The 26,226-nt window shown below is 44.3% G+C and overlaps 1 long non-coding RNA gene across 1 annotated transcript in view; it reads left to right on the forward strand.

The window, feature by feature from the left end:
- The first annotated feature begins 5,017 nt into the window (after positions 1-5,017).
- The window catches only part of LOC107390635 (uncharacterized), a 46,478-nt gene continuing 25,269 nt past the window's right edge, over positions 5,018-26,226 (forward strand). The window contains exon 1 of the long non-coding RNA XR_011520085.1: positions 5,018-5,323. This is a non-coding gene — a long non-coding RNA (uncharacterized lncRNA). The remainder of the gene's footprint in view (positions 5,324-26,226) is intronic.

The raw sequence follows: 26,226 nt of genomic DNA on the forward strand, positions 1-26,226 counted from the left end.
CAGCTTCAATGAAGTCTTTTCTATTTGATTCCATTTCATTCTGAAGTCATGTTTGAACTCGTGAAATTTCCTGACTGGGGAATCTTTGCGTGTGACATTGGTTCGTGTGTTGTGTGGAGTTTTGCTGACCATCACCGGTGAATCCATGATGCGTGATCTCTCATGTGTTGAAAACCGTCTGAGTTGTTAATGATCGGACCTTCAAGACCGTCCCATTAATTTTGCTTTAACATAGTTGCCGAATTCAACGGGAAAGTCTGTTAAAACAAACATTTGTAGTTTTGAAGATAATATAAATACACAAAAGAGGAATGTATGAAAATAATGTTAAAGTTCAAAAGCAAAAGTTTCTAAACTCTTCAGGAAGTCTGTAAAGCTGAGAAACACATCACCAGCATGTACGTATAGTCTGGTAAACTAAAAATGAATTTCTTTAAGTTTGCATGATTGAGTTGAACGTTAATGTTTAGCACATTTAAGCTGAACATGGCTGCGTTTGCGGACCTGTCCGTACATTGGTCCGACGTCGTGTTGTGTAAAAAGCTGAGTAAATGTGGGTTTGAGGCTGTTTTACAGTGAGTCAGAACTCAGCACCATGGAAGCAGAGTTCTGCAGGGCCGTCAGATGAATGGTGTGAGCAGGAAGTCAGACCACCCCTGGGGAGCAGCCATTTGTAGGACGTGATGAATTGGCTGCATGCTTGAACCCAAAGGTTGGCAAATTAACACTTAATTAGTAGTTGATAAATGACAGATGGACACACACCCTCTGCAGCCCTAACCCACCTCTGCTATCTCACTAAGGCAAGTGTTTATGTGCTGGTAACAAGTGCTGGAGACTGTTATGTCTGGGTTTTGTCACCGAGTGCGATTGCTCTCAGATGGCCCTGCTCTCTTTAAAACCCACCAGCATTCTCCAACTGTGTTCCTTTTAAACATGGGGCTCATTCCCAGTCGCCCTATGCTGCCTTTTTTCCGTTTTCTGGAAAATATTAGAAATTAGAAAGTTTTCATGACAGAATGTTAATTCATTTCAACAATCCCATTAAGAGATTTTTGCTCTCTGAGAATTATATTTTCCCTCCCAGCCCTCCCCACCATAAGAAGCAACAATTTTGAGCTGCAGCATGCTTGACAGGTATGTCAAGCTGAGGAGGAAATAGTTAACCCTCTCAGGCTCTAAATAAGTTTTGATAAAAGGACGAACAAGTACGTCCTTCAGGGGTACTTCTGAGTTAAAAATGCTCATGAAATACATATGTGGAGTAACCAGGTAGGTAGGTTTTAACATTGCTAATCTGCAATCTAGGAGTAGAAAAGCCTGACAGATCTATGTCACACTGTCACTAACATTCATGGACTCACCCATCTTGACTCACGACGGGGAAGGCTGTTGTTGGCTTAGCGTCCAGGAATCAGAAGAGATCGTCTCACCTACTAGAAGCCGTTAGCACTGTTAGCATTCACCATTACCGTTAGCAACTCCACCACATGGCAGAACTCCTTCAGGCTTATGTTATTTTTGGAGCTAAACCTTCTTTTGATGATATAGATCTTCGTTCCTCCTCCCCCTGCCACACCTGGTGAGAGGGGTTGTGCCATGGTCTGCCTGAGTGTTCGTGGCAACCGGGTCTGGGGGTTTAAGATTTTGGCATCTGCCTGATAGATCCCGGTGGCTGCCTGGTGGGGTCTGGGTCCCTGGGCTCTGCTGGGTCCCCGGTGGGGGAGGTCACCCCTGGGTCCCGGGTCGCTGGGTCCCGGGCTCGGCCGGCTAGGGGGTGGGAGGCTGCGGGCGGGCCTGTGGGCTTGCCGCTGATATCTCCAGGGACTCTGCCGGCTGCTGGTTGTGGCCCCCCGGGTGCGATCCTCTGTGCCTCTCGAGGGGGGCGGGGGTCTTTCTGGTTGCAGTCTCCTTGGGGTTCCTGCATTCTGGGGCAACGCCTGGATCTCTGGGACTTGGAGCTCCCCCCGTCTCCTACGCATCTTTGGGGGGCGGATCTGTGGTCCCTCACACTCTCTGTTGGACGCTCCTATAGAGAAACCTTACATAAACAAGCGCGTGTACACACACAGGTGCTCACATGGTGCTCTCAAAAGTATGGACTTGGGCACGTTAAACACAGGTCTTAAGACTATGGGGGGCACTTAATGCATTGTGATTTATTATCGTGATTCTTCAGTTAAGCAATGTTGATATATATATATATATATATATATATATATATATATATATATATATATATATATATATATATGTTAATATATATATATATATATATATATAGGGGTTTTTTTTTTGTTTTTTTTTCATCAAGTTGACGCAGTGATAGGTAGATCTTGTTGTATTGTTGTTGTGTCCCTTTTTTGTGTCCTTTTGTTTTTTTTTTTTTGTCTTTTTCTGCAGGTTTAGAAGCAGACTCTTGTTCATTGTTTATTTTTGTGGAACCCCCCCCCCCCCTCCCCTCTCTCCACCTTTTCTCTTCCTTTCTCTTTCACCTCTGTCTCCGTGTCTGGTCGGAATTACAAAGCATTCAACAACAATAACAATAAAGTTTTAAGTATCAGGCGTGACATTAAAAGCAAACGCTTTGATGCTCCACCTGAGAATAAATCTGTAAGGCTTGTTACCAGCATTCAGACATCAATTCTGCTTGCTTCACAGCCAGACAGGACACGGTAAAAAAAAAATAAAATAAAAAATTTTGGAGCTAAACATCAACACGGCAGAGCAAACAAGATTGAGTGGTAGAGTCACATTGTTGTTAGCCAATCAGAGGTGAGATGTTCAGATACCAGGAAATAGGAGCATAGTTCTGGAAACACAAGTTTCCTTTTATTTGTTGTTTTTAGTGTGTGGATGTCAAAATAATAGCTTATTGCCTTTGTGTGTTCACCTGTAATGTTGTTATTTTTCTTAATAATTTTCTCTAAGTGTATGTGCTGCTGTAGCAAGCAAATGTCCCCTCTGTGGGATTAATAAAGTCTATTCTATTCCAAATCCTGCTGTGTTCTGCCTCTCCTCTGTGCTGATACAGGCACTTCTAGGATTCCTCCCTTCCCCTCCGGGTACGACTTGCAAAGCATTCATTCGTCCTAAAGACCATTGCAAATGTATTATCAAACAAATTTTCAACACCTTTAAGCTCTGAAAAGTGCCTGTTGCTGGCTAGAGATGGCCTTATGTGGTAGACGGAGATTCCAGTGATGGCCTGTCTCATTTCAAACTTCTTAAAATATGTTTTTCCTTTCAACAATAACTTATAGCAAGAGGAAATAAATATTTACCATTTAAAAGAAATGTAAAACATGATGAATTCAAAACTAGGAGCCAATTCTAGCCGTTTCAGCAGGCAAGCAGCAGCTTGCAGCATTTTACTGGAACTGATAACCCCGGGTTTCCACCGGAGCCGTCAGCAGCACGTTACTGCAGCAGCACGTCTTGCTCGCGTAAGCTGCTGCTCGGCCCTTCCCACGAGACGCGAAGCAGCAGGGGAGCAGCTGTCACCGACCGAGCACGAAGTCACACGAGTGACTTCGTCAGTAAACACAACAACAAGCAGGAGAAAATTACAACGTGGTTTGTGTTTTATGTTCTGTCCGTTTTATAATCGCCAATACGGACCTGAAAAACAAAGGAGACCGCTAGCTAGATGTTAACTTCTCACGGGGACGCACAGTTAGTAACCTTTTTTAAAGTAAAGCAACCGGAAGGCAGTACGTTCTTTATTCTGAAAATCTCGGGTGCTTCTCTCCATTTCCGTGTCCGATTTCCTGTCTTTCCTTCCCCAAAAATGTCAAACTTGACCCGTTTCAGAGGCGTCGCGCGTAGAAAATAGAACCGGCGCGTAAAGGCCGCGACATGCTGCTCCTGAGACGCGGCCGACTCGCGCTGCTGACGGCTCCAGTGGAAAAGGTTCTGTTGACCACAGCGGTTCCTATCAGCAGCTATGACGTGCTGCTGCAGTAACGTGCTGCTGACGGCTCCTGTGGAAAGCCGGGGTAAGAATGATTTCTGAGTGACCCAATATCTTAGCTTGTGTTAGCATTATCTATGAGTGACATGTGGGCGACCGTGGCAGAGGCAAGACACTTGACCCACCTTGCCGGCTGGTGGTGGTCGGAGGGACCGGTGGCGCCTGTGTACTGCAGACTCGCCTTTGTCAGTGTGCCCCAGGGCAGCTGTGGCTACAATAGCTCATCACCACCAGGGTGTGAATGTGTGTGTGTGACTGGTTGAATGACTGATTGTGTTGTACAGCGCCTTGGGGGGGTTCGATGACTCTAGAAGGCGCTATATCAACTACAGGGCATTTACATATAAGGGAGAGCAGCAGTGGATCCCTTTACTCTGGGTAGCAGCATGGATCCATTCTTCACAGCAGACTTGGCATCAGATCAGACTCTAATCTCAGAGTTGAGGCTGAGACAGGTGTTGACCCACAGCAATAGGGTTGCAGGTTTAAATCTCAGCAGCAGCCTTTGTGTGGAGTTTTCTTACTTTGTGGGTGGGAGAAAACCTCACCTTCCATCCCATAATCCAGAAACATGCATGGTGTGCGTTGGCCCACGCCCTTTGACCTCTGGAATGGACATGAGCCTCCTGAGACCCTGACCAAGACTGGGAGCAGAAAACAAGTGTGAGATGGGTATCTGCCGCCCTGAGATGCACTTTTGCTTCTATTTTTTAACACATTTGATGAAGTTTGTTATGGAAATTTTATATTTCATTACTTTAATCCTATTAACAAATGTATCACCTTATGCCTGAAGCACGCACACACACACACACACACACACACACACACACACACACACACACACACACACACACACACACACACACACACGCACGCACGCACACACACACACACACACACACACACACACGCACATTCTTGTCTCTTTGTAACTTCCCATACACACACACACTCTCTCTCTCACACACACGCACACACACATGACCTCACTCCCATTCCTTTCTTATCTTTTGTAATAAATAAACTCTGTGAGCAGAACCTCGGGGCATTTGCCTCGTGCTTTTGCTACAAATTGCGATTTGGTTATATTTCTGAGTTATTGTGTATCTCCTTTTCTCTTCGACAGCAGGAAATGGGTTTATTGATAAATATATATATTGATAAAACCCCTAACATAATTTGGTCCTTCGAGAGCTGGGGTCCCGTCACCTCGCGGCGCCAAGAGCCGATGCCGGAGAAATGTCAACAACCTAAATCTCCTCCAGCGCTGACTTTTCGCTGCGAGGGTCTTAATGTTGCTAGGAGGAATGCAGATCCACAAACTCAAGCCCTGAGTGGACAGATTTGGTGAGAAGTTTGTTTTTTGTCGTTTTGTCTTGTGGTACCGAGAGAAAATCCTAGGTGACCAAGAGTTAAATTGGTTGGTCTGCCGGAAGGGACTTGTTAAACAGATTCCTCGAGTGCTGTATCGGTATGGTTAAGAAAATGCACTAGAGCGGCAGAGAGAAAGATAAACAGATTCCTGGAATGCTGTATTGGCCTGGCTTTTAAGCATTTTAGCCGAAATATAAACGCAACTCTGGTGTGATAAAGAGATAAATGAATAGACTGGTGTGATAACTAAGAGGTTAAATTGGTTTCTGAGCATTTTAGCCTTGAATAGAAACACAACTCTGGTTATCTTTGTTGTTGTTTGTTTATCTTAAATGTTGTCTGCTTTAACCGTTGTCTGAATGAATGAGAGAGTGTATGGATTTGCTTTGTATGTGTGGTATCTAATAATGGGGGAATAAGAACTCACAAACACCTTTTGAGTAAATATTGTACATTGATGGAGGTGTGGATCCAGGAGATGGGGAAATGATCTGAAAATTATCGGAGGGTTGATGGAAAACATGATTTTGATAACCGCTGACGTGTTACAAATGTACTATGGTTACGTGGATGCACAGAGCGGTGGAGAGAAAGAAAGGGTTGAAGATGTGAAACAGAGAGAGAGAGCAAAGCCAGACTGAAAAAAATAAATAAATAAAAAAATCCAAACAACAGCTGCTGTGCTCTTAGCTAATAAGGTCTTATCGATTGTGGCCTGAAGGTAACTTAACTAGAACATAAAGATGAAAAATTCACTCCTTGATGCAAAATGGTCATTACAGTGGACAGGTTCTCAAAATTGTAATTTATTTATTCATTTTTTGCTATCAAGCACAGCTGTTGAAGACTTTATTGCATTTGAGCCTCTCCATTTGGACTTCAATAAGCCAAGCCAACATATTTCACGTTCAGAATGCACGCTGTCTACTGAGGTGGACATGTAATAAATTATTTGCAACTTATTAAATGTTACAAAAAATATTTGTTGAAATTTGTTTCATTCACACATGAAGATGAATGAAAATAATTGTTAAAAAAATCATTGTTGAAGATTTCATAATTCATGCATTATAGGGGTAAGCACTGGCAGATATTTAATTCCTGGTATTCTGGTGACTAATATAATTTTAAATATAAACTGTGTCACTTTTAATGGCTGAAAGGGAAAGGGTTTTAGTGGAACCCCTCAATTTGAGGAATTGACTGTTTATCAGTACTTGGTAGTAAAAGAGAGCCCCACTAAAAAGCTAAGTAGGTAGGTTTTATATCCTTATTTATTATTTTTTTTCTTTTCAAATTTTTCATGTATGACTTTTTAAGTAAGACAAGAGAGTTTCAGCAATTGACAATCACACCCGGGTGACAGATTTGGTATGCAGTACCTGGTGAAGTCGAAAACTGCATTTTGAACACTCTAAAAAATATTGGTTGTCATGAACTGAATCTCCTGGTGTCTGTCAAATGTAGGAACTTGTTCAGATCTCCAATTAGCGGACAATGTGATCAGAACAAGGGGAGAAACTGTCTGGATGTAAAATTAAAATGAGTCAGTGGATTAAAGCTGTTGTATGGAATTTGCATTTAAAAAGTTTTAATAGTTTTAATTCTTCATGTATTCTCAGATTGGGAACTTTAAAATGCTTTAACTCAGAGTTTCACGCTTCTCTGTGTCTGGGTTAAACAGCAAGGTCGTATGAGAAAAACATACATATCCTAACAGACCTTAACAGCCATTTGATTCTTAAATGATAAATGACCCGCACTTGTATAGCACCTCTCAGAGTAAGGACTCCTAAGCACTCTACACTACAGTGTATCATTCATCCATTCACACACACACATTCACACACTGATGGTGATGAGCTACAATGTAGCCACAGCTGCCCTGGGGCGCACTGACTTAAAGGGGCATTATAGAAGTCTGACAGCCAAAGCATGTATAGAAATAATAAATGTCTTCTTCATACATTCTCCTGCAATGCCCTGGTCCTGTAGAATGAGCCCTGGCATTTTTACTGTGATTGCCTGTTTTTCTGTAAAATCACAGAAAAAGAGAGATGCTCGGGTCGAGCAGGCTGCTTCATGCGCGTTCACGCTCAGGCATCGCCCGTAGCATTTGCTATCTGTAGCTTTAGCAGCAGAGAGAGGCAGTGCCACTTTGTCGCTGTTCCTAACGCCTAGTGACAAAGCTAGCTACATTTCTGAGGACACTTAGCTAATTTCTTCTAGATATTTCCTGCAAATTAGCAACAAAATAGCCATTTTCGCTCCGAACCGTTCTTTGAATGTTGTTTCAGCTGTCATCAACCAAATGTTTTATTTATTGTAGGGCTGACAGTATGATATTGGCTACATTTTATAATTTGGATCTCAGAAAATATGATAAAGTGTTATGACTCCCATCCTTTACCCTCATCTGCCTTGTCCTTTCCTCCTCATTCAGCTCACCTTGTCCTCTCGCCAAGCTCCAGCCAAGCCCTGTTTTCCCCAGCAACCTCTGTCTGCTTCAATCAGCTCCATTCATTTCACCTGCTCCTGTAATCAGCCTCATCCCGTACACCTGCTTCCCCTGCTATAAAAGAACCAGCCATCCAGTCAACAGATGCCAGATTATTACAGCCTTGCCAGTAGTTCTCCAGCCATCCACCCTGCCTGATCTTTGCGTCTGGACCTTGTTTTTTTGCCTGACCCCTGCCTTGTATCCTGCCTGCCATTTTGACCTTAGCCTGTCTCTGACTCTATCTCCAGCCTCACCCATCTGGTAACCCTGCTTGAAATAAAGACTTTTTTTAAAATATATTTTTACTGTGTTGGCGTCTTCACGGGTCTTCTGAGTTCAGTTCCTGACATAAAGTTTGAATCTTTGTTACACACCTAAATTTATTTTAGAAATGGGATTTAAATGTTGAAGATTCAAATGTTTTTTCATGTGACTGAGTGTGATTCGGACATTTCACAGTGCCACATGCCAAAATCCCACTGTTTCCTTATCGTAACCCAAACAAAGGAGACTGCTGGGCAGGGGCGGCGTTAGGCCCGGCTACTTGGGCTGAAGCCCCGGATGTTCTATGAAAAGCCCCGGATCTAAATTGCGGAAGTAACATGCAGTACCAAAGTCCAACAGAGAGGGAGCAGCTGGCAGTAGTTTGTATACAGCCTGCCTGAGCCTCCACCACTGAAGAAGAAGCCCTTCAGCAGCCGGGTTCTTCTACACTCTCTGCCTGAAACGCATGAGTGAAGATGGACATAAGGACGTTTTTTAGACCAAAAGTACAACGACAGAACCCCAGCTTTGATGAGACTGGTGCTGACTCAGGTTTGTGAGTCTTATTAGAAAATATTTGTTGTGCTGCTGGTTTGCCTAAAGTTAGCTTACTATCAGGTAAAGTTGTTGGAGAAAGAAAGGGAATATTTACTATCATCTCACACTAAACACTAACAGGAACAATACTCTGCCCTAAAATGCTTAATATGTAGCTTCAGATTAAAAATTATGTGGTACAAGACAAATATATATGATGTTGACTAGTGCGTGTCGTGTGTGTGTGTGTGTGTGCGCGCGTGCGTGCGTGTGTGTGTGCGTGTGCGTGCGTGTGTGTTAAGCCCCGGATCTTCTTCAGTCCTAAATCCGCCCCTGCTGCTGGGCAGGGATGTGCAGAGACCTTTGAAGGGGCGGGTGCTCAAATTTAAAAAGGGGCACACAGAATAATATTTTCAAACACCATGACATAACCACAGTATACCCAGCTGAATAACAAATCATATTTATTAGAAATTCAAAATGGAAGCGAATCATTATATACACCATAAGGACAATGTAAAGCAAAAGTAAGTTGTTTTGGTAAATGGTCTGTATTTGTATAATGCCTTCTTAGGGTTCTACAACCCCCCAAGGCACATTACAACACAATCAGTAATTCACACACACACACACACACACACATTAACACACTGATGGTGATGAGCTATGATGTAGCCATAGCTGCTCTGGAGCGCACTGACAGAGGTGAAGCTGCTGAGCACAGGCGCCACCAGTCCCTCCGACCACCACCAGCAGGCAAAGCAGGTTAAGTGTCTTGCCCAAGGACACAACAGCATCAATCTCTGATTAAAGTCAGGCTCAAACCTGCAACCTTCCGATTACTGGACAACCTGCTCCACTTCCTGATCCATTGCTGTCCTATTTTACCTGATGATGGGGTACAATGTAGCTGTTGCAGGGTCGCTCCTCTTGCTGCTGCTGATGATGCTGGAGGGCAAGGCTGTGTTGATCTCAGACTGTAGGTAGTAAAACCAACAGAGGAGAAATGTTAGTCAATTACAAAATTTATGTAAGATAATAAAAAAATGGCAAAAATTGGTGAAAACTCTTACAACTGTAAGACAGAAATATCTGAGACAACACCTGTGGTAAATAAATGGAAATCTAAACATTAGTGGATAATAGAGGAGTTTATGTCAGCGATAAGAATGTGACAGAAATATAAACAGAAAGAGTTGTGTGTGTGTGTGTGTGTGTGTGTGTGTGTGTGTTCAATCTCCTCAGGTGATCTATCACTCTCCACTTGCTGTCCATCTGAGAACAAGGCAAAATTAGCTATTGTATGAATGAATTATGTAGTTATTCACATTTAACAGGTCTTGCACCTAATCCATGATCAAGTAGCTAACAAAAAACATTTTCTGCCATCAAAACATTGCAGTTGTGTTTATTATTGTTTCTACACTTGTTGCTGTGATGCAACTAACCTGTACTCTTCTTTTTTATCCAGCTGGTGAGGGACCCACTGCCTTTAGCTGCCTCATGTAGCTCTTTCTGTGGCTGCTTCCGCCTCCTCTCCTTACGAGGCATGTCTGTACAATGATATATCATAACTAATTTACAAATGTTTTTTCATGCATATAAAACTCATGCATACACATACTGGGACATTTCATTCCTTTTCCAGAAAACTAACTGTATATAATTTGGCCACAAATTAGCTTCATGATGCTGGTCCAGAAAATTTCCATACTATTGTAATCATAGTGCTTTAGTAATTATAATAAAAATAAAGAATAAAACAATGTTTATGCTTTCATTCAGTTTTACTATCTACTTTGTGCAAAACAGAGAACTGTACAGATAAAATAATTTTGCTGTGAAAACAGTAGTTTTTTTTAAATGTACATCTATAAACATAATGTTTTTAATACAATGCATTCAAAAAGAGAGCAAATACAAACTCCAACATTTTGAGAATATGCTTAGTATTAGTGAACTATAAAACTCACCAGAAGGGCTGAGAAACCTTAAAATCTAAAACAAAACTATGTTCCCTAAAACGCTGGACAGAATTTACAGACAAGGACTGAATATTTTGTAACACAAAACTTGTGACGGATGTTACCTTTAGTATTTTTCTCATTTCCTTTCACAAAAGGTAGCTAAAGTTTGAATTTGTTCAAGTTTTATCAGTCTGCGAACCAGGAAGTGATTCTGTAAACAAGAAGCAGGGCTGTGTGAGACCCCAGTCACGTGACACGCAGCAGCAATAGGAATGCAACTTTGCGGTACCTAGTTAACAACGACATTTTATTGGCAAATTCCCAATATTTAAGATTGAAAAAATATTTTTGTACAAGTATTTATGTACAGAATGTTTTTGGTTAATCCTAAAGCTACTGAGGTTCAGAATCGGTACCCAGCCACAGACACACACCCAGCTAGTAATATATATCACACACCTAGTGCCACAAAACAACTTAATAATGTACAAAATAATCTGATAACTTTGTATAGTAGTGTGCATCCTAATTACCGGTGTTAGTCCGTTTCTCCTAATCAATATGTATGTCCTAAAAGCTCTGCACCACTCGCTCGGCCATGAAGAAAACGTGGGTGCTTGCAGCTTGCTGTAACCGGCTGTGCGCTCTGGCGTGAGGAAGAGACGGTATGGTCACGTGACTCACGCCAGCTATATAACTTTATTAAACAGAAATTTTATCAATTATTATTTTTGTTATTGTTGAGGGGGCACAAACAGAAAATTCTTAAAAAAAATATATATATATATATATAAAGAAATCATTAAACCTCAAAAAGGGCACTTTGGGCACATGGGACAAAAGGGGCAGGGTCTCCGATATCATCAGGAACATTATCTATTGGAGATTGATAGGTTTCTAGGTTACCATGGTTTTATCCATTGTGTTGTTATCATATGACATTAGACATCTTACAGGTCAAAGACTATCACTCGAACCATGGGCCAAGTCCATTTATAACCTTGAAACTTTCCTAACAAATGAGTCTTGTAAACAAATCTCCCCATTTATTGAAGTTACCTAAACTTGATTTAGTTTTCATGACTTCAGTAACGTCTAACTGATGATCAGTTACTTCTATATGAAGATGTTAAATTAACTGTATAGTTGAAGAATCTAGTTCTTTAAAAGTTATGAAGAATATAAAAGTTATGCAAAATATCTTTACTTTGTGTTAGTCAATCTATCTCGATTCTCAATTAAATGTTTGTGTAAGTATTATTGAACTCCTTCCTAATTGGTTAATGAATATTTTCTGTTGTTTTGCTCAGTCTTTATTCTGCCTCTCCTACCAGCTCTGACTTTCTTATCTTCTTTATTTAACAAAGAGAGCAGCTCTTGCCCTTGGCTCATCATTGTTTGTTTTTCTTATTTGCTAGACGAGCATTATAAGGTGACACTTGTCCTACATGACCCTTAGATTTGATATGTTACACTATGGTCTAACAAATGTTCTTTGATGGTCACATTATTTTAAGAATAACCTAGTAACATGTGCATCTAGTGTTTTTAAGCCTGTCAGTCATTTATTTCTTACTGTTTTCTAAATATAAATACTTTAGTTGTTCATAATCACACTTAGGTTATTTTCCTCTGCTTGACCCTTTAATCTAATTAGGGCTCTTCCTCAGCTTGTTTCCTGAAGTATGACCATTTTAGACAAATTACATGTTTTCAAATTACAAATTATTTCTCTTGCTTAGAGCGTTGTAGCGTGATGAAGGGCCTCTGATTTGTGACAATGGTCACATTTTCCCAGCTGGGTCAAGCTGGGTCAGACTGTAACTTTAAGCTCCACAGATTAACCCAGGAGCCCTGATGTCTAAAGAATATCATCCTTTATCTGCTGCTGTTCCGTCCCAGAAGAAGGACACTTCAAGTCACGATAATAATTAAATAATAATATTAATAAACTCTTTGACTTTATTACTGTTTATTATAATCATCATAAATAATCACTTGGTTCAGTATAAATGTATTTTAATTACTGAAATGAATTATTATGCTTTGGGTATAATTATGATTATGGTTGATAATGTGTGTTCAGTAACCAGAAGGTCAACTTCCACTTATCCATCTAACACAGAGTTTATCCAGAGTAAAGGGTAACTGCCATCACATGTTTTTTGACTCATGACCAAAGCTTTCTTGCTCTGAGAGGGCGTGTTCTGAGGACTTTGGTAAACTAACTTCCAGCAGCTTTCACTTCAGTTCGTGAACCACCACCATCCTGGGGAAAGGGGAACGGCCGCCCTGATCCTCTGCCAAGCTGTTCTGTCATGCCGATAGAATAGCTTTGAATAAACGCACCTGTAACCAGCTGACGCAAAAACTCCTTCAGAGTTATTGACTTGAAGACGCAAGTAGTTCCACCAGTCGAGTGACCCAAGGAGACATCTCAGGACCGATTTGGTCGTGCCAGAGGTTTTTTCTACCAACCTCGTGCCTGGAGGAAACCATCTCCACCTGACACTTCAGATCCAAAAAGGGGGTCTTCTATACCGGGTGAGGTAGACATTCTGACAGATTGTGTTTGATGCTGTTTTCTCTAAGTAAACAACAGTTAGCTGCAAAACCATCATTTCCAACCCAGAACGCCCCCCCCCCCCCCAACGGACGCCCCTCGGCGTCCTTGCAGTGGATCGGGAAGCCTCAAAGTCAGTAATGAGGGAGGGGTCTTCAATGTAGGACCGAGGTATCCAGGACCGCTCCTCTGGACCATATCCTTCCCAGTCCACCAAGTACTGCACACCCCTTCCCCGGGGGCGTGAGTCGAGGATCCGCCGAACCTTATAAAAAAGCCCCCCCTTGTAGAGCTGGGCAGGAGGCGACGGAGCAGGCACCAGACACAGGGGGCTGGAAACCACAGGCTTGACCAGGGATACATGGAACACGAGGTGGACCTTCAGCGATTGAGGGAGGTCCAGGCGAACGGTCACTGGGCTTGGAACAGCCGCCATCTTGAATGGACCAAGGTACCTTGGGGCGAACTTCCTCAACGTCGCCTTGAGGGGCATGTCCTTGGATGACAACCAGACCATCTGCCCCGGGGAGTAGGTCGGCGCTGGGCGACGATGCCGGTCTGCCAGCCGCTGGTTCTTCTCAGCGGTACGTAGGAGGGCAGACTTTGTGGCCGCCCACATACGGTGGGCCTGGCGAAGAAACGGAGGCGTGGAAGTGATGGGACCTGTTTGGAGCGGGAACAAGGAGGGCTGATATCCAATAGAGACTTCAAACGGAGACTGACCTGTGGCAGTGGAGACGTGGCTATTGTGGCCGTACTCCACCCAAGCGAGGTGGTCACTCCAGGCAGAGGGGTTTGTGGCACACACACAGTGTAGCATGGCGCCCAGCTCCTGATTCATTCGCTCTCACTGGCCATTAGTTTGGGGGTGGAATCTCGAGGTTAAGGTGACCCGGGCCCCCAGGATGGTGGCGAACTCCTTCCAAACCTTGGACACGGACTGGGGGCCGCGATCCGAGAGGATCTCAGTTGGTATGCCATGGAGCCAAAACACATGCTTGACCAGGAGCTGGGCAGTCACGACTGAGGAAGGAAGGGTCTTTAAACGAACCAGGTGACAGGCCTTGGAGAACCTGTCTACAATAGTCAGTACAGTAGTAAAACCATGGGAGGAAGGAAGTCCACAAACAAAGTCTATTGCTATGTGTGACCATGGGCGAGACAGAACAGGCAGAGAACACAATAATCCAGCTGGTGATCGATTGGTACCTTTCTGTTGGGCACAAACGTGGCAAGCTGACACGTACTCCTTGACGTCCTTATAGATGGCGGGCCACCAGAAAGAGCGCTTGATTAGTGCAGAGGTTTGTCCCGGGGTGTATGAAGAACTTCCCAGAGTGAGCCCAGTGTATGACTTTTCCTCGCAGACTCTGAGGAACAAACAGTTTATAGGATGGTCCGTTACCTGGGCCAGGATCGACCTTGAAAGCCTCCAGAACCTGGTCCCTGATTGCCCAGGTGACCCCTGCCACTATACAGGAAGGAGGCAGAATGGTTTCAGGTGTGGATTCATCCTCTGAGGCATACTGGTGGGAGAGAGCGTCGTGCTTAGTGTTCTTAGATCCTGGGCGATAAGACAATAAAAAATTAAAACGAGAGAAGAACAAGGACCAACGGTATTGCCGAGGGTTAAGTCTCTTAGCTTCCTTGAGGTAAGTCAGATTCTTGTGATCTGTCCAAATCACAAACAGATGTTCAGCCCCCTCCAACCAGTGCCTCCACTCCTCAAGAGCCAGTTTATTGGCCAGTAATTCCCGGTCTCCCACATCATACCTGCTTTCGGTAGGTGTTAAGCGCCGGGAGAAAAAGGCACAGGGATGGAGCTTGTGATCTGCAGGGGATACCTGTGAGAGGACCGCTCCCACCCCAGTGTCTGAGGCGTCCACCTCCAAGGTGAACTGCTGCGTAGTGTCAGGCCTGCAGAGCACTGGGGCCTCAGAGAACCTCTTCTTGAGTGCCCGGAAGGCTGCCTCGGCCTCTGGAGACCAAACAAAAGGTTGAGAAGTGGAGGTGTGAGACGTTAGTGGAGCAGCGGTTTGACTATAGTTTCTAATGAACCGTCTATAAAAGTTGGCAAAGCCCAGAAATCGCTGCAGCTGTTTTCTGGTGGTAGGAATGGGCCACTCTGTCACAGAATGCACCTTGTCTGGGTCTGCCTTCAGTCGCCCGCTCTCCAACACAAAACCTAGAAATTTCACAACAGGTACATGAAATTCACACTTTTCTGCTCTAACAAACAGTCTGTTCTCCAAAAGCCATTGTAAAACAGCTCGAACATGTCTCTGGTGCTGAGTGATGGACCTGGAAAAAATCTAAATGTCATCCAGATAGACAGTCACAACGTCATTCAAATAATCACCCAGAACAGAGTTCACCAGTCTCTGGAACACCACTGGAGCATTGGTGAGACCAAAAGGCATCACCAGGTATTCGAAGTGCCCCAAAGTTGTTTTGAAAGCCGTCTTCCACTCATCCCCTTGGCAGATCCTAACCAAGTGATAGGCGTTACGGAGATCCAACCGTGTGAAGATGGTGGCGTCTTGGACTGGTTCGAAAGTGGAAGACAGTAGGGGTAGAGAGTACTTGTCCTTGACAGTTATCTGATTCAGACCCGGTAGTCAATGCAAGGGCGGAGAGACCCATCCTTCTTGGCGACGAAAAAGAAACCCGCCCCTAGGGGTGAGGTAGACGGTCTAATGGTCCCGTTTGCCAAAGCCTAAGTTATGTAGGTCTGCATGCTGTCACGTTCAGGTTTTGAGAGGCTGTAAAGACAACTGGATGGCAAACGGAGCTCCCGGTAACAGGTCTATGCCACAATCAAAAGGGCGATGAGGAGGTAGCGTGGCAGCCCGGTCCCTGCTGAACACCTGTTGAAGGTCGTGATAAACAGGGGGTACCTGGGAAAGATCGGGGGGCTCAGTAGGCACCAAGCCGGAGTCCTTAGACACAGTAGGTGCTGAGTTGAGGCATGTGAGATGACACTCCAGACTCCAGGATTCAACTCTGCTGGCTCGCCATTCCAGAAGCGGGTTGTGTTTGTTGAGCCAGGAATGTCCAAGCACCACAGGGTTCTGCGGGGATGGGAAAACAAACAGTGAGAGTGTCTTTGTGTGGTTACCTGAAACTTGGAGCTGGAGTGGCAGGGTCCTGTGGGTGATGGTAGACAGTACTCTTCCGTCCAGTGAGGTAACCAACACTGGTTCGGGGAGAAGTTCAGTGGAGATACCCCATTCACAGACCAGTTGGGGATCCACCAGAGACTGCTCACCATCCGAGTCTATTTGGGCAGTAGTCAGGTGGCGTTGATTATTCCAAGTTACAGTACACTCGATGAGGAACCGGGAGGTTTTATTTCCAGTGTTACTACCCACCAGGACTCCCAGTTCTACTGGTGGGCTCGACCTTTTAGCAACGCCGGGCATGTCTGAACGAAATGTCCTGGAAGTCCACAGTACAGACAGAGGCCCTTGCTGATGCGCTGTTGTCGTTCCTCTGGGGTTAGATGGGCTCTTCCCAACTGCATAGGCTCCTCTGATGACTACGCAGAAGGAGATTTAGGAGTAGGATGGCGAGGTGTAGGAGACAGTGGAAATTCCACCGCTGACGTCCTCTGAAGCTCACAATATCTCTTATCGATGGAGATGGATAGAGATTAATCCATCCAGGGTGGATTGTTCGGGACACAGAGCCAGCTGATTCTTTATTCTGTCACTAAGGGCCTCAATTAAAGCTGCCTTTAAGGCATCGTCATTCCACGACGTCATGGCCGTCAAAGTCCTGAACTCCAGAGATAACTCTGCCACCGTTCTCCTCCCCTGAGATAGATGCAAGATCTTCTTCCTTATGTCAGCTGTGGTCTCAGAACTGCAGAGAGTCTGTTTAAAATCCTCCAAAAAGTCAGCATAGGAACCAGACAAAAATTCAGCGTTTCTGCTCTTTGCTTCTGCCCACCTAAGAGCCTTTCCCCTCAAAAGTCCAACAATAAACGAAATCCTAGAAGAGTCAGTCATAAAAGCATGTGGGTAGGGCTCGAATGCCAGGCGGTACTGTAGTAAAAACCCATAACACTCCTCGAACTCACCCGAGAACGTAGGACATGGCAGAGGTGGAGCTGGACGGAAGTGGGTGACTTCCGTAGGTCCGATCGTCTCCGGTCCGGGCGGACTCACTCTTCGTAACGTAGGTTCCGGGCTTGAAACGGAAGTAGCGACTGGAGCTGATGCTGGGACCGGCGCTGGAGCTGGAGCTGGAAGACGCTCGTGAAGCTGTTGGACCATAGCCTCCAAATGCTGGTAATGCTGCTTTGCGATCGTCAGCTGCTCCATGAGCACCGGAAGAGTCTGCTCCTGCTGGGACATCCTGTTAGCCAGATCGGCGAGTGCTGATTCCGCTGGGTTAACGTTATGGCCGGATGATTCTGTCATGACTCGAGGGAGGTGTTTAACCCAAGACATGCAGAATCAACACGACTTCAATGGGTGAGTAAAAGAAAAGTTATTTTATTTTTAAAACAGGAACAAAAGTTGCACTGGAAAGTCCAGTGAGGATGTGCCGTTCGGCTTTAGTCCATGTAATAGTCCAATATGTGCGGGAAAGGTGGGTTGCCAAGGTGAGTGCTGGTGGAGCTTCAGCGGGCTGAGGCGAGTGAGGCAGCGGAGATGAACAGGCAGGAGTTGTAGAGGAGGATGGGACGTGGTTCAGGAAATCCGGGGTTTTAGCGGCGAGAGAATTGTGCAGAGTGATGTTTCCTGAACAGAGTAACAAACAGGGTTCAGAGGAGAATCCAAAAGCTTAATCCAGAAAAAACAGTCCAAGGTTCAGAGCCAAAAAATCCAATATCAAATTCAAACGAGTGAAACGAGCAAGCAAAGTCAAGAGGCTGGGGCTACCTAACAGGTGCAATCATCCGGCGTAGTGTGGTGTCTCCATCCTCCCTTTATACCCGACCTCCAGATTGGAGATTCGGTGCACCTGCAGCTCCCTCCGCTCCTCACCTGTGGAAGATTGCCTCAGAGATGGTTGGTGTGGAGAGAGTGCTCACCTCAGCTCAGGAACATGACATAAGCATTCCCTCATAATGATATTTGTCTGAGGTCATTACATGCCCATAAGAGCAGAGGGAGCCAGGCTGTTTGTTCTCAACAGGAGAAAAAAATAGAGACGAGAGATCCGAAGCAGAGTGAACCAAAAGTGGGGCAAGTTAACAAGCTACCAAAGCAGAGCTATGATGCTAATTTTAAGATGATGGTGAACAATTCAGCAGTGGCTTCAAACATTGCATGATGATGATGATGGCAGTGAGGATGATGTTCAATGGGAGGTGCTGGCGGTAGTAGCGATCTGTTGGTACACTGGGACAGCAGCAGCATGAGAGTGAGTGAGTACAGCGAGGCAGAGGGCATTAGAGAATAAAAGCCTCATTTGACTTTTGATTTCACATGTGAGCAAAGGTCTGATAGTTTGCACTAAAATGATATTTTGCTTAGTCACTGTTCTCAAAATATCAATTAAAATAGTTTATTTAAAAAGTGATTTTATTTATTTTTTTGTCTTTTCCTGAAGATTATTCTTGGAAAAAGGGTCGTCTTCTAAAAGGGGCCATCTCATATTTGGATCAATATGGTATTTATCCTGTATCTGTAAATGTGACACTCATATACAGACATAAATGTGTACTCACATGTGTGAAGATCCCTTGGTTGGGCTGTCACCATGCTCCATCACCTCTACTCCTTCCAACTCATCTTCATGTCTATAAATAAAACATAAGAATATGAAAAGAATAAATACATATTTTTTCCAATACATTGGAGAGGTTAGACATCTATTTATTTTATCCAGTTGTAATTTATGGACAGCCCTTATACCTATTTTTACCTGAATATACAATGTTTGTATAACTACACATTGTATCCCTACTTTATTATTATACTGCCAGAAGAATGTGCTTTAACTTAATTTTTTTTTGCAAATACACAGTTTGTTTACAATAAGCAACCATAGGCTAAAAAATAACCTCGACATAGGCAGCCTTCCTAAGCCTTCATAAAATGCTACAGGAGCTACTAATAACTACTAACTAATTTTAATCTGTAATGTTTCAACAGAAAGGAACTCTAAATCAGACACAAACCACGACTCATGGCCCAGCAGTCAAACATAAGACCAATGTAGCCTTGAAGGCAAGGCTTAGTTTGAAAGGACCGTTCCAGCAACTGTCTGCTAGGACCGGCAACTCACGCAACCAACTTGTGCTGTACGCAGGATTTGAAGTACGGGTGAGCTAAAGGGAGCTCCTGGAAGCCCTCAACACACCCAGGGGGAGCCTGAAAACGATCGTGGTTCTACTTATATTACAATATTCATGTGGACTCTCCGGGGATTATTTTGAGGTGAGAGGTGCAGAGCTCTGATCGTTGACGCGCTGCTCCAGACATCTGCGTCCTGAGCACCGCCAAATCAGGTGTCACCACGTCAAAAACAAAGTTAACACGCGATTGTTTATGTCGGCTCATTTCCTTTTATGTTTTCTGTCTTTTATTTGTGCCTGATGCTTTTTACTGCTGTGGAGCAGAGCGCATCACCTGTTTTGTCCTCCAGTGACTTCACCGCACCGGTGCGGTCTGCGCGTACTCCGCTATTTTAGCGGTCGGTAGATCTTTTAAAACTGCAGTTCAAAGGTAACTCATAAGGTGAATATATATGAACCCAGGTAGCAGTTTCTCTTTAGGATTGAGAGGAGATGCAGGAAGATAATAAACAGGCAGGACAGAAAAATAGTCAAATAAAAACAAGTTAGTTTTTGTACCTGCTGGTTGCAACAAACAGACACCATTGAAGGTAATCAGAAGTGAGGAACAGAAAATGAAATAATTATTTTAATGTTTAGAGCAGCAGGAACTCCGAGAGGCTGCAGGCGCATCAGTGAGTTTGCGGCCGCTGCGCAGGGGGAGGGGGGAGGGTCACAGGATGCAGGTGAGTGAGGCGGGGTGAGGATCCAAGCGCAGGTTAAGAAGGCAGGCAGGTAGGTAGACAGGAACGTTTTTAAAGGTTTTAATGGGGAGCGCGCTGCACATAGAAACAATGAACCGACAAGACACACAGAACTGAAAGGGTTTAAATACATGATGGCTGGGAGCTTGGGTGACTGGAAAACGAGAGGCAGGTGGGAGCAATCAGGAGACACAGGACCGAACTGAGTGGGGAGACAGGACAGGGTGTGACAGGGAGAGGGCTGAAGTAGGGGAACAGGAAAGATGCAAAAACTACCGTTATTAAAAGAGATGTGTGCTAACTTAGAAAATGTGGGCGCAGTTTTAATTACTTGCCATTATTCCATAGGTGGTTTGACACTCTACAAATATTCAGATACTTGAAATGAGGCTGAAGTGTTTCACAAAGTGAAAATATGTGAGTGGGAGGTCTGCTAGACGTGTGTGTGTGTGTGTGTGTGTGTGTGTGTTCAGTAGGCAGACCCCCACCAGTAGTGCAGCTGCTAAACGGAGTTGATTAGCACAACTAGAGTATTCAAGACCAGAGCAGCTGCTTTGATTTGGGCTGATTACTGTTTGAAGGGAATGGCCAAGAGCGGCATCATTCTGTCAGGAACTGTTTGGCAGATTCCAGGTGACCCTCCTCAGCTCCAACACACACACACACACACACACACACACACACACACACACACACACACACACACACACACACACACACACACACACACACACACACACACACACACACACACACACACACACACACACACAAACCCTTGACTTCCATTCATTTTATTGACTTCACTATGCCTGACCCTAACTTTAACCAATGGGATTCTATTACTAACTCTAACCTAAACTAAAAGTTAATTCACACCAAACCTCTAAAACCAAGCATTGTGTGGACCAGCAAAATGTCCCAACAGTATGGAAATTTCCATTACAGATTAAAGTCAAAATGTGTCCACTTAATCTGATAAAGACAAGTGTACACACACACACACACACACACATGTCCACACATACATGCACACATAGACACGTACACACATGTACATGCATGTGTGCACAGACACACACAGCTAGTAGCAGCTGTTGTGTCTATTGCTCATGACAAATCCAGTCTAAACAACATGGCACTAATCCGCCAATTTCCATTGACTCCAATGACAACAACTCAGGTTAATCTGGGGCGTTGAAAGCCACGCAGCAGCGATCCAAACAAATGTCCGGGCCAGACTGTGCCTAAACTCTGCCTGGACACTCTGATAAAACAGGAAAAAAAACCCACCCTGCTAATTGTTCTGACATGCTTTTGGGTTCCAGCTCTGAATACACCGGAAAATTAATTTTATGACTTCAGTCCTGTTTGCTGTTCAGTGTGATCACCGTTACATAAACTCTAACATTTAACAACACTAAGTAGAGGAAGTAAAAGCAAAGAGAAAGTGGTTCAATGTGGTCTGGCTGCATAGCCTTGGCCCAGGGAGAGACTTCCTCTGAGAAGTATTTAATGCTGGAAGCTTTTGCTCTCCAAACACAGAACACCTGGGACAACAATGGCCGGTCCAAAGCCGGCGTTAATCAGTGGCAATCCTGACTGGCAATCAGCGGTACCCACAAGAATACAATTAATACGGTGTGCTGGCTCTCTGCTCGCTCGTGCTGCCTCACTTATCAAAACACAAAGTGACGGTGTTAAACGGCTCCAAACTTTTGGCAGAAGCTGTGCGTACATCCAGAAAAAAAATCATCCTGATTGCTAAAAGGATTTCAAAGATTTTGTGTAGAAAGCAGATGAAAGAGGCTTGAAAAGCATTCTTTGCTTTACTGCAGTCAATTATGTTGCTGTCATTAGGACCCGATCCACACTTGGAATTTACTCGTGTTGTTTTCTGCCTCGGCTTGCACCGAGTTATCATGAGTGGTCATGAAACAGAAACGCGAGACGAATGAAAAAGCCATTTTGTGTTTCGCTGCCGTGTGTCTGACATGTTTCCTAACAACCACTTGTAGAAGAGGTGACCCCTCTGAATACCTGCCGCCCATTGCCAGCAGTGGTAACTGCAGCGGTGTTTCAGGGATGAAACGACCTCTGACTTCAAAACAATCAGCAGGAAGTGTTCAACCATTTAGCTCTATTCTGCTCAGAGCCCACAGTTATTGTAGCTGCAGGACCACCATTTAAATCTGTTTGGATGTTTTGTGTTCATCAGTAAATAACTAGTGTGTTTATTAATGAGGCTGAAGATCCTGTCAGCATCACCTCCCTGAGTGATGGTCACATCTCCCGCTTGTTTACACAAACAATAATACCTCTTTAGACAACTTCAATGGTCCATTACAGTAGGAAGAGAAATGAAGCGTAAGGCAACCTCCTAACCAGTTCAATGGAGTCCTGCTTTGCTGAGAGAGAACTTCTCAACATTGTCCCCCCCCAAAAAAAACTTGACAAATAGTCTTGTTTGAAAAAGAAAGGCCACACTGGGTGCATTTGAGAGTGGTCAGTCATGTCATCGAGTTAATGCCAGACACAGTTTGGTCTAAACACAGAGCCTTTTATGGAATTATCCTAATTAGTGAGACCATTAGGCTTAATGGGGAGTAATGGGCAGTTAGATGGTATTTAGTAAAACAACACGCCAAAGGCTGAAGGTGTTTTATTACAGCACATCTCTGGAAGGTAAAGAATGTTTCCAGATCGCAGGCAAAATTGTCTGGGCGTTAATTCAGTTTCCACATCCAGCAGAGCAAAGACCACCCAGCAGGAAAATATAATACAGCTCTAGTCTGAAGGGTTTCCTGTGAAACACTTGGCGGTCTTTTCTCTCATCTCCAAATGTTTACAAATTAAAGGCAAAAATATCCCGGGCATCACCAGGCCTGCAAACGTGTTTAAAAGCTCGACTGTTGTGAAACCTTAGAAGACGCCTCTGCTGCTTCACAGCACAACTACTGGCTTGTTAGCTTTATTGGAATTACACCAAAAGTATGTGTCAAATGTATTTTCACCAAAACATTGAAGTTTTCTTTAAAGTGTAAATGTGAGTAATAAATAGTTCTGCAGTGGTTGAGGTCATTAAGCCTGGGAACACCATAACCTCTGGCACAGTTCGCATGGAAGCGAGACCAGCCTGCCCTCTTTTTCCGTGTGATGTTGCTGCTCTTGGGTTGGCTGTAATTGCCGTGTTTGCACTGATCCCCCTGTGGGATGCTGTTTGCAGTCCAGAGCCACGTATGAAACCATGTTTGCAGAACTGCTAAAATCACTTCTAGGCCACTTTATAAAACAACTTAATGCCGCTGGATGAGGTTATCCAATGGCTTCCAGAGCAGGCAGTAATCACCATTTCCATCACATTAGCACTTTTATAAACAGCTCCAATAATGAGTTAATTGCTTAACATGGTGAATGATAACCAGCTATTCAGCACTGGTGAACTTTTAAGTGTGAAGTGTGAGTAAAATGTCACCACCCTCAGTGTCTCAGAGATTTATGACACATTTACAAGCTCATTTAATTCCAGTCTGTTTGAACCCAGCTATGGGCCATTTGCATCACACAAGCACCATCAGTCTTAAGCTGAATGCACATTATCTGTCTTTATGAATCCAGTCCAGTGAATCAGATGCTGTAAAAAGATGTTTCTTCCCCTTGGATAAACCTGTCACATTAGTGATTAATGGTGATCTAATCACTACTCGGCGTAGCTCGAATGTTTCAGTGTGCTCGATATTTGGGTCAGTGGGTTTAAAAGGTTTAGTTCACTTGACACGCATCCTACATTCATCATGCGGTACAAACGTTAGACAGAAACAGCAACAGGTGGTATTTTTTTAGTCAGGCCTCAGGGAGGTTAAGAGCCAATGCTGTCAGGTGTTACTCATAAAAACGTTGCAGACCTCACAGTGTCTAACTTGCTTTAAAAACAAAAATGTTACATTTATCTTAATATAAAGACTGAGCATAAGGCACACAGGAAAACCAGATCTACAGTATTCCCAGTGAACTGTATTTTCACCGTACCTTATTACACGAGGAGACACAAAGACTGCTTTTATCCACAAGGGAATGCTGGTCCTGGAGTTCCATCTGGTTTATTGAACATTCATGGACAACAAAGAGGGATAAAGTATGTATTTTTTTCATACTTTAAAAAAGCTGAGTTAAATCAGCTTGAGTAAAATAGTTTACACTTTCTTCCTTTTCAGAATCGACTCCTTATTTGCCCAGAAGAGCTCCAGCTGTACACTGTAAACACTAGCAACACAATCAGCTTGAAACTTTTCTAAGTTATCTGGCGTCTGCCTGATTAATCCCGGTGGCTGCCTGTTGGGATCTGGGCCCCGGGTCGCTGGGTCCCGGGCTCAGCTGGCTAGGGGGTGGGAGGCTGCGGGCGGGCCTGTGGGCTTGCCGCTGTTATCTCCCGGGACTCTGCCGGCTGCTCCTCTGGGCCTCTCGAGGGGGGCGTGGGCTTTTCTATTACAGTCTCCCTGGGGTTCCTGTGCTCTGGGACAGCGCCTGGATCTCTGGGACTTGGAGCTCCCTCCATCTCCTACGCATCTTTGGGGGGCAGATCTGTGACCCCTCACACTCTCTATTGGACGCTCCTATAGAGAAACCTTACATAAACAAGCGCGTGTACACACACAGGTGCTCACATGGTGCTCTCAAAAGTATGGACTTGGGCACGTTCAACACATGTCTTAAGGCTGTGGTTGGCACTAAATGCACTGTGATTTATTATCATGTGATTGTTCAGTTAAACAATGCTGATTTTATATTTCCTCATCAAGTTGACGCAGTGATAAGTGGTAAGACTAACATTTATCTGAATGTTTTGTTGCATGGTTTAAGCTATGCAGGAGTGACGTCAGTAAAAAGTACAAATGGGGTCGCATTTTCGGTGTCAGCAGGCTTTTTATGAGATCCAGCCGGAGACTGTCACACCCTGTCTTGTCTCCCCATTTGGTTCAGCCTGTGTCTCTGTTGATTGCTCCCACCTGCGTCTCGTTTCCCAATCACCCAAGCTCCCAGCCCTCCTGTATTTAAACCCCTCCAGTTCTTTGTCTCTTGTTGCCTCATTGTTCCCATATCCTGTGTCCAGTTATCATTAAACACCTTTTGAGTTTTCTAGTTTGTCTGCCTGCCTGCTTCCTCCCCAGCGTTTGGATCCTTACCTCTGCTCCACTCACCAGCGCGTCCTGACAGAGACCTGTTGCGCTATGGCTGAACGCTGTCCCAAGTTACTGGTGATGTATTGCGGAACTGTACAAATAAAAAGCCCCACGCTGTAAGGACAAAGTTGTCTCATTCTCTTGTGTTTTGATAAGGAAAAGAACCACAACAACACCTGTGCTGAGGCTCCCATTGATAATCTGACCAAGTGAAGGGCCAAGACACGGAAAGGCAGCCTTCCAGAGATGAGGCGGCAGAACCTCAAGTGGAGAGCCAGATGGCTTCTGCCTCGCAACAAGCTTACTCAGCTCGGAGTATGAAACGGTATTGAGGTATCAGAATCAGAAGAATCAGAATCAGCTTTATTGCCAGCGCTCCAGCGTACCAGAGCATAGGAACTTCACTCTGCAGCACAGCCTGGCCAAGGTTACACACACATATAGACAGAACAGATACAGGCAGACCACGAGAGCAGCCATAACGGTGCTCATTTGAATTTTTGTAGAGAATCTTGATATTCTTAGAGTTTGTTTGTAATGATGTCTGCAAAACAGGCAGTTCTAGCTGCCCTCACAGCATCCTGATAAGCAACCAGTGATGCTCTGAACAATTCACGCGAGACCTGTAGGCCATCCTTTTCCCACTTTCTCTCGGAGGATCTACATGTCCGCCTACAAGCCCGTGTGACACCGGAGAGCCAAGGCTCCCTCCTAGGTCTAGACTTGCAAAGCTTGAGAGGTGCAACCACGTCCAGGACCTGATTACAAAGTAAATCAAAGTATTGTGAATAGTGATCAATGTTAGACAGATCTGGGTTAAAGGTCTCTAACCTTACAGACATACAGTCCACAAACTTTGCAACAGTTTCTGC

The sequence above is a fragment of the Nothobranchius furzeri genome, chromosome 3, assembly GCF_043380555.1.
Source record: "Nothobranchius furzeri strain GRZ-AD chromosome 3, NfurGRZ-RIMD1, whole genome shotgun sequence".
NCBI classification, from domain to species: domain Eukaryota; kingdom Metazoa; phylum Chordata; class Actinopteri; order Cyprinodontiformes; family Nothobranchiidae; genus Nothobranchius; species Nothobranchius furzeri.